This window comes from Prionailurus viverrinus, chromosome A1, assembly GCF_022837055.1.
Source record: "Prionailurus viverrinus isolate Anna chromosome A1, UM_Priviv_1.0, whole genome shotgun sequence".
Lineage (NCBI taxonomy): Eukaryota > Metazoa > Chordata > Mammalia > Carnivora > Felidae > Prionailurus > Prionailurus viverrinus.
Window position 1 is genome coordinate 218,402,430 of NC_062561.1, and position 10,008 is coordinate 218,412,437.

At 34.7% G+C, this 10,008-nt stretch overlaps 1 long non-coding RNA gene across 1 annotated transcript in view; it reads right to left on the minus strand.

Annotated features, from left to right (window-relative positions):
- LOC125175397 (uncharacterized) overlaps positions 1-9,491 on the minus strand; it is a 45,354-nt gene extending 35,863 nt beyond the window's left edge. The window contains exon 1 of the long non-coding RNA XR_007155774.1: positions 9,291-9,491. This is a non-coding gene — a long non-coding RNA (uncharacterized LOC125175397). The remainder of the gene's footprint in view (positions 1-9,290) is intronic.
- Between the last annotated feature and the right edge of the window lie 517 nt (positions 9,492-10,008).

Below are 10,008 nucleotides of genomic sequence, written 5' to 3' on the forward strand. Positions count from 1 at the left end.
ATCCTGCAGCAACCCAGAATTTCACTTTTTCCCTGTTTTAGCCTAGGTATATGAAGACAATAGCAACCTTAGGAAGATCAGGCATAGGAAACTCTTGGAAGTTGAGAAATAAAATTAGAATGGAGAGTATAGAATAAAATTAAACCCATGGTATTTTTCATGTTTAAAAATGGTTTATAATTCCAATTTTGTAATCATGGCAATGGTTTATGTGTACTTTATTCTATGGTGTTTTCCAACACCATCAACAATCTTTCTGATTCCTCAGACACCAAGTGGGTTTTCAACAATTTAATTCAATTCTGACACTATTGAGAGCGCAGACCCTACAGATTACAGGCCACAAGACCACTTCTCACTTTAGAGGGAAGTCTAAGTCCCAGACCTCCTGTACTCTTGACCAACTAGCTGTAAGTCAGGGGTTCCCACTGCCCACCCTTGCATTCAGTAATTTGCTAGAATAGTTCACAGAACTCAGGAACACACTTTACTTACATTTACTGGTTTATTATAAAGGATATTGTAAAGAATACAAATGAATAGGCAGATGAAGATGAAGAGGCACATAGGGTGAGATCTAGAAGGATGTCAAACAGTGGAGGTTCTATCACATGGACTTGGGGCACATTGTCCTCCCAGCATGTGGATGTGTTTACCAACTTGTAAGCTCTCCAAACCTCATTGTTAGGCATCTTTATGGAGACTTCATTGCATAGACATGTTCAACCAATTATTAACTCAATCTCCAGACTCTCTCGCCTCCCCAGAGACTGAGGAGTTGGGCCAAAAGTCCAAAGCTTCTAATGGAAGCTTGATCTTTTTGGCAAACAGTCTCCATCCTGAAACCATGTATCTAGGGGCCCTCCAAGAGTCACCTCATTAGAACAAAAGATGCTCCTATCACCCTTAGCACTTATGAAATTTCAAGGTTTTTTAGGAGCCAGGAACCAAGATTAAATTATGTCTGTGATATCACATTTATATATCTATAGAGTATTTAAAACATGTTTTTCAATCTGATATATCAGATTTGTATATTTTATTAAACATTTAACAGTGTTTATAGAATGATTTCGCAGTGACTAGTATGCTTTTTAATTCACAAGCTTTGCATTGTTTGTTAACTTTTATTATTTATGAAAACAATAATTTATAAATTACATACAATTGACAATTGGGGAAAACGTAAGTAGTATTGTACAAAACTCATTTTAAGCATTAAAGAATGTATACCCTCTACCCGTATTCCTCAAGCATTAAATAATGTATTAGTAAAACAAATGAAGAGAAATCCAGAAACAAAAGTAAAGAAGTTTTATCAGACGCATAAAAGGAGAAGAGCAAACAAGAATAGATGAAGAATGTTTGAGCATTGAATAATAAATAAATTTGAAAAAAAAAGTTTCATTGACATGAATAAAATTATAAAAGGTCTTGACAACTTCAATGACCTAATCAGTGATAATGGCACATGTTGGGTCAGTGGCAAAGCACAGTCGTGTTTCTAGAACCACATGACGTATGATAATTTTTAAGTCAAAATTGTACAAATATAACTTCAAGAACATGCCTAGGAGTCAGGCAGGACATGACCAGATGGTACCCTTATTATGTTGATGGTCTCTGAACACTTGCTTTGGTCTTTGCCTAAAGTTATCAGGCTCTGACTCATACTTTCTGCAAACAAAGTGCACAGAAGATTTTCACAGGTCCAGATCTGGCCTGGGGATTAAAATATTCAAAATGAAGATGATTAAAATAGCCTTTATTTATTTGTTTATTTTTTTATTTACTTTGAGAAGGGGTTGGGGAGGGGCAGAGAGACAAGGGCTAGAACTTATGAATCATGAGATCCTGACCTGAGCAAAAGTCAGATGCTTAACTGAGTTACCTAGGTGCCCCTAAAATACCCTTTACATGACCTCAATAGTCTTTTGGCCAAACACTTGCTTCTTAGCCACTTATCTATTGTCTAGTTTCCTCTCTGTCAAGCTGTTTTCATAAGTTAATTATTTTACCTATTTTCTCTGTAGATGTGCTAAATCCATGGTCTATGCAAAAACTTTCATTTGGAGCTACACTATGATTAGTTGATTTGTAGTTATTCCTCAGCTACCCACTTTGTAGTTGGGGTTACTTATTTGGTGAAGATTCTCTTCAAACTCTCTAAGTTGAGGCTGAGAGGAGAGATCACCACTTACACATATCTGAAACAAATCTGTATGTATTAGCAAGGAGAACAGCACCTGTAGAAAACAATGAGACTAAATCATTAAGAAATTGAATGACTTCCACAACTCAGAAAGACTCAGAATTTTGGCAGATTTTTAAGATAAAATTAAGGGACTGGCTGACTTTCGGCATTAGTCCTGGAACAGAATGAATACTGATCTGGATGGACTTCAAAAGTTAGTCTCAGGCAAACTGATTGTTGGACATGAAACCTCTTCTGTGGTTACTTGTTTACTTCCTGGATCTATGACCAAAGAAGAGTAGGCAGATTTTTCTTTTTCTTTTTCTTTTTCTTTTTTTTGATAGTTTTAAAACATTTATTCTCAAGGTCGGAGTTCAACCGCTTGACACTATTTCCTTTATTTCAGAGAAGCTACACTGTGGCTTCAAAATAATTACAGGGTCATGAACATCAGGAGAGAGGAAAGAGGAGGGGGGATGTGGTTTTGAAATAGGTATTTTGTATAAGAAGACATCTAAAATCAGAGATGAGCTACAAGATCGAGATATCCCTGGTCACGGTTCTGAGCTTTTGTGAAATAATGAGAATTCTCCACATAAGAGGTATTCTCAACGTAAAGCTAAGTATCACTTACACAGGAGGTCTTTTATTTTAAATGGGAATTTCAAGGGACATTCTGAGGATGGAAAGAGGTAGATTAATAGTTGGTGGAAGGCTAGCTGAAAAATGACCCAGAATGTTTGAGGATGAGAATGCAGGAGAGTACAGATGACCAGAAAAGTATGCATAAGTGCTAAGGTTAAGTTAACTCCATTCAGGCCTCTGGACAAGCATAATTAGGAATTCCATATAAAGATGCATACTTGATAAGACTGTAGTATTGTAGCCTTATTAATTTTTTAAATAAACTATTGCTGACCCTTTCTTAGCTTTCACATTTGCCATTCTTTAATTCACTGAAGGTAAACTAAAGTCTACAGTCTCCCATTAACTGTGACCTGATTTAGAAACAGAGAACATTTTTATTCGGCAATTTTCCCCTCTTCATTCTTTCTTTAGTTTCTTTTCTCAATTATTGATGAATCATTTACATAATGTAAAATTGACTCTTTTCAAGCTACAGTTCTGTGGGTTTGGGAAGAAATACATGTTAATGTAGGCAAAACCCAAATTAAATATAGTAAAGTTCCGTCCCTCCAAAAAAATCCCCTTAGGGAATATTATTTATTTATTTATTTACATTTAGTGTTTATTTAAATTCCAGTTAACAGTCAGTGTAATATTAGTTTCAGGTGTACAATTTGGTGATTGAACACTTCCATACAAAGCCCGATGCTCCTCACAAGTGCACTCCTTAATGTCCCTTTGAAAAGGCAGCTCTATAGACAACTCCCATAACCATGACCTTTTGCTACCATTTTGCCTTTTCTGGAATGTCATCTACACTTGATCACAGAGTGTATGGTACTGGGCATCCTGTTTCGTTCATTTAGTGTAATGTACTTGAACTTAACTCACGGTCTTGTTTGTATCAATATTTAATTCATTTCTATTGCTGAACAGTATGGATATACCATAGGTTATCCCTTCACTCATCAGCTAATAGACATTGGGTTTTTTTCAGTTTGAAGCAATTGTAAGTAAAGCTGATATAAGCATTCATACACAGGTTTTTGCGTGATCAAAGTTTTTTTTCAATAGAAATTCTACCAAATTAGAATTGCTGAATCTTGTGATGGTGAATGCTTAATACTAAGAAAAAATGCTCTATGTTTTTCCCTGTGGCTATACCATTTTACATTCCTACCACTTATGAATGAAAGATTCAGTTGCCCTGAATCCTGGGAGCCCTTAATGCTACCATGTTTGTTTCTGTTTTGTTTTGTTTTGTTTTCAATTTGTCCATGCTAGTAGGAGTATGATGATACAGCATTTTGATTTGGTTTATGAATTCAATATATGACTATGAATGTTGATATCAAATAGCTTTTCATCTGCTTACTATTTATACTACTTTTTTAGTTAAACGTTAGAATCTTTACATATTTTTCTATTGAGTTGCTTATTTTCCTACTATTTAGTTATTAGGGTTTGGTGTATTCTGAAAGCAAGTTCTTTTTCAGATTTATGGTTTGCAAATATTTTCTCCTAGCCAAGGGCTTATAAAGTTTTTAATATTGATGAAGCCCATTTATCACATTTTTACCTTAGAGATATGTCATGCTCTTGACATCATCAAATACAATTTTACCTAACCAAGATTTCAAGTTTCAAATATTTTATTCTATGCTTTCTTCCAGAAGTTTTATACCTTTAGGTTTAGCATTTAGGTCTGTGATCTCCTCCTCCTTTCTCTCTCTCTCACTCTTTCTCTGTCTCTGTCTCTCTCTCTCTCTCTCTCTCTCTCTGTCCCACACACACACACACACACACACACACACACACACACACATAATATGGCATGACTGCTGTGTGCCTCCGGTTTTTCCCCTTTTTGAACAGAATTTTCTGTGTCATTTATGCTATGTCTGCCCCACCGTTGTATGTTGGGGCTCTGAGGGCACAGTAATGTGTATCTTTATTTCACTGGTCTTTAAATCAAGAGGAGCTGCAATCAAGGAGATATACTTAAGGAACAACATGTCATGAGCTCTATCTGTACGTAGATGTTAAGATTCTGAGGTTCGAATTGGTTTTACCCTAGGATGGAAATGGTAGAGGCTTTTTGAGTGGGTAAATATCTTTTGTATGCGAAATAAATAGAAATAATCTATGGCTAGCATTGGAAATAAAGCCAATGATATTGTAAAAGCATTGTGTGCTGACAGATGGTAGCTACACATGTGAGCACAGCATAACGCTTAAACTCGTTGAATCATTATGTTCTACACCTGCAACTAGCATAATATTATGTGTCATCTGCACTGAAATTAAAAAAAAAACCTATGACTAGAAAGGATACTGTTTGTTTTAATATGTCTACAAATGTCTACATATGTTTAATATGTCTACTAATACTCTAGCTCTCAACAAGCAGAGACTAATTCTCTCTCCTTCAGTGTGGATCTAACATGATTACTTGCTTCTAATAACTGATACAAAGCAGACATGATGGTTTGCAACTTAGAATACTGGGTCACATGAACCATTATAGCTTCTATTTTCTTTTTATTTTACATTACTGGCTCTGGAGACAGCACTTATCGTGACATGAATACATTTAAGCTGCCTATGAAGAGGCCCACATAGCAGAGCTTTGAGAAGGACACTGACCGATAGTAAGGAAGGCACTGTGTCTTCCTACCAAGAGCCAAGTTTGGGAGCTATCTTTATATCTTTAGATAAATGTAGCTCCTGCCAACATCGTAACTCTAACATATAAAATATTTTGTGCTAGAACCACCGATTTCAGCCACATCCAAATTTCTGATCCACTGAAACTATGATAAAAAGTATATGTTTGGTTTTAGCTACCAAGGTTGGGGTAATTTGTTATGCAGTAGTGGATAACTAATACATCAACTCAGACATAAATCTCAGTTGGGTTTTCTAAACACCATGGAATAGCAATTAACAAGCTGCTTTATCCTGTGAGCTGGAAAATACTATTATCTAAAGAAGATTCTTTACAATGGATTTGTACCTTTTAAAGTGATGAATGCTTTATTTCAAATCATTTATCTTACATATGTTGAGAAATATTCATGATTCTTACTGACTGACTCATTTGCTGACAAAGAAGAAAACCTAAAAGATTAAATTTCCACATCAACTACTTGTCTGTACATCTTTTAGAGGTAAACAATAAAAGAAATTAGTTATTTGCATAAACATGCAAGAAGTAAACGTTTCTTAGTGGAGTTAAGCATACAAATTTTAGGAGGAAATACAGTTCATAGCATGATACAAATAAGTCCTTTTTTTAAATTTATGTGTCAAAAATATGGTTTCTTTGACATAGAGATGAAAATCGACCATTTTGATTTATTCTAATATCAATATTTCTTGAATATTCTTGCACTCCTAGTACCATCTCAAAATCACAATCTATAGCAAAACTGAGAATATTAACGTCTCTTGTCAACAGACTTTGAAAACAATAAAGAGAATTGACAGATTACTTAAGACTACTTATTTAAAACAACCTTGTGTAACACATTATGTATCTTCATTGGGAAGAAGTTAATTTTCATCTTATATTGTTCATTTCTGTGGTGTGTAGACACAATATATTATTTATTTGAGAAGTTATTTGAGAATCAGTCTTTTGTTAGTGACTGAGATGAAAAATTTCAAGTTCAATTATGCAGTATAGATGCCTTTACGATTGCTGAGCTCTTGACTTAAAGATACATATGTAATCTAAAGTTTAAGACCTCACTAGAATAGGTACTTTCCATATAGATTTATGACCGCTGAGCAGCAACTGGAAAACCAATGATCTTTTAACCATCGCTGAAAATAAATTCAACCAAGGACAATGACTAGTCAACCATGAAATTGTGCACTTAAGCAGACTTCACACTGACAACAGAAATGCTGAAGGGAATTTATATATACTTGCTAGGATCTCGTCTGCTGTTACTCTGGAAAAATCTTTTCTATGATACATTTGTAGTGCAAACAGCAGTATATCCATTTGCTATTTCAACGTCTATTCTCAACACTTATATTGATCAAGAATAGTGACTTCAGGTTTTAAAAGGCAGTAACTCATAGTTTCATTTCAAATTTCTCTAGTAAAGATCCTTTTGATTGGTTTAGAATAGTAAAATCTTGAGAAATAACATAGAGGACAAAAGTCATATCATAAATTATTAATTACATATCTGATTACTTTTATTAATTATATATCTGATTACTCTAAGGTAATCCTCAGAAACAAAAAACATAGATATAATTACTATTCTAATTTTATCTTTATAAAGTCAACAGACTAAGGAAAGGAGGTTAAGTGAGTTGTCATGGCCATAATTTTGAGCTTATTCAGTCATTTTTCAGGTGCATCCTCTTAACTATTGGGCAATGTGATTCTGCCGCTAAATATGGGTGTAGCAGATAACTAGTAAATTACAATACAGGATCTGTCAACATCAATATTTACATATTTAAAAATATAGTTTAATACAGTTTATTTTTAATATACATAATACTTATAGTAATTAAGTTGGTTATAAAAATAGCTATCATTCATAATTTTTAAAATATGTACTAAGAGGGGTGCCTGGGTGGCTCAGTCGGTTGAGTGTCCGACTTCGGCTCAGGTCATGATCTCGCGGCCTGTGAGTTTGAGCCCCGTGTCGGGCTCTGTGCTGACAGCTCAGAGCCTGGAGCCTGCTTCATATTCTGGGTCTCCCTCTCTCTCTCTCTCTCTGCCCTCTCCTGCTCACCCGTCTCTGTCTCTCAAAAATAAATAAACACTAAAAAAAAATTAAAAAAAATAAAATATGTACTAAGAACTATATTAAGGGCTTCATATAAATTATGCACAATACTGTAATTCATAATAGTGCTCTATCCTTATTGTACAAATGGGGAAACTATCTAAGGCAGAACGTGTGACCTCTTGGAGCCCTATTGCTGATTTGTGGTCGATTCAGGATTGAAACACATACACTTAAAGACACTAATAAAAACTAACCTTTTATTTTATGGATTTCTTATTACATTACTGGAAACAATTTTAAGTCAACATTGATTTTCATGGATTTTTCGTTTATACCTGATTTATCTAAAATTAAATGGTGTGCAGCAAGTAGGAATTAAAACTGGTTTACATGCCTGAAAGGTGACTGAACAGTTGGATAAATGACAACACAAGAAAGTGACAACTAATAATGATCGACTAGCTCTCATATACATATATCTTACTGTTCTTTTTAAACATTTTTAAGTGTATGTGTCCTCTGACGTATTCGTACATGTTTCTTTGAAGGGACTTTATATCTCATTCAGGAGCATATTGTACAACAGAACAAAAATCGCACATCTTAACTTAAGAAATAAAAACAATCAGTGGCATAACAATATGCTGAGAAAAACCTAATTCTAATGAAATGATTACTGGCTATTGTGGGTGCACAGTTCAAGTCTTTTATAATTATACTTAATACCCTAAGATAAAGTACCAGAATTACAGCCATGCAAATTTTACTTCTGACTTGGGATTTTAAACATTTATCACAGCACTATTGAATAGGTGTAAGCATTACACCATATTTTTTTAGTTTTCTTAATTTATTTGCATGGGAAAGTTAAAATTTGGACTTGAAGAACTTGCAATAAAATAAGTATAAATGGTTCTTAAAACAGGATCTAAAGCAAATGCTTAGCTTTTCTATGAAAAGTTATTCATCAAATGTTATATTCAACATTATCCTCATCAGGTGACCAAAATATTCACTAAATAATATTTGTGCTTAGATATTAGGCTGCCAAAATGCAAAGGGTCAGGGAAAGTCGGATGCACGACAGAAGGATAAAAATGATTGTTATTGTGCACTAAGTATACTTCTCGAGAGATTGAATGCAAAAGTGATGGCAAACGTGATAAAATAAAGGTGACATACAAGATGGGATGGAAATGACAAGGCAAGACAAACGTGCATTTCTGCTTTGTGTTCTATAAACATACTCCACCAAATCGATACATTGTCAAAGTTGCTTTCCTTGCAAAATTTCAAATCTCTGTTCTTATAATTTTCCCCACCTTAATTAATATACATCGTATTAAAGTATTAAACTAATTTTATTTTTTTAGGGAAAAAAGACCTAACAACAGCAACCAAACCTCGGTGATTTGCAGACCTGCCCAATCACTACAATTATTCTTTCAAATGCAGTGATATCGGTGGTTTAGAAATTGTTCCTTATCAAACTGTCCCAAATTCTGTGGTACTTTCTGACATATTTATGACTCTGTGGAATAGCAGATGTTTATCCCCTTTGAACAAGATAACCATATGCATATCTCTCATGAAATAACAGGTCTGCAACTTTAACTACTTTTGAGAAAAACTTGTTTAACAACAAAGAAACATGTTGACAGGAAAGATTGTTTACCACTTCTAAGCACAGAAAACAGGCTTGCTCTCACCTCTTTTAAAATTCAGTGTCTTTCTTGACAAAAATGTACTTAAACCTCCAGATGTCATAGAACTGAATTGAAAATGCTGTGACTTCAGAGGATAATTTTGACGAGGAAGCCTGGTTCTACAGCTGTCATCAGAGGAAGGGTGGGCAATAAGAGAATTTTCAAGCACCAGAAATGGCAGCAGCAGAAAGCAGGGGAAAACTTCAGGTTATCCTGGTCTCTGTATCTCCACTAGATTTCCAGCATTGCAGGAAGCAGCACTGTGTATTATTACATGGTCACTTATCATCACAATAGGGAACTTGTTGAGCCTCAAAGGGACCATACTTGAATTCCCACTTCAGCAACAGGAAGAAAGCACACCAGACCAGTCTCTAGAACCAGAAAAATCATTCTGTGTAAATACTGAACATATGGTGAAGGGAGTTGTCGGAATCTATGATAGAAAAGCTGACCTTCCTGATTCTCATGCATGGTAAAGTTTTTGTTTTCACTTTGGCACAGTAATGGCTGGTTGAAAGATCGAAATGGAAAGATAGTAACTCACGGGTGTGTCCATGTATCTAGATCAAATGTGAACGGTGTCTGATGTGTATCATGCAGACAGCTCATACGTGAGGTCTTGTGAGGTCTTTATACAAGAAGCTCGTACAAGAATCTTTATATTATGAATTACAGTTTAATACACCCACTATTAAAATGTTTGTTCTTTTAACGTTAT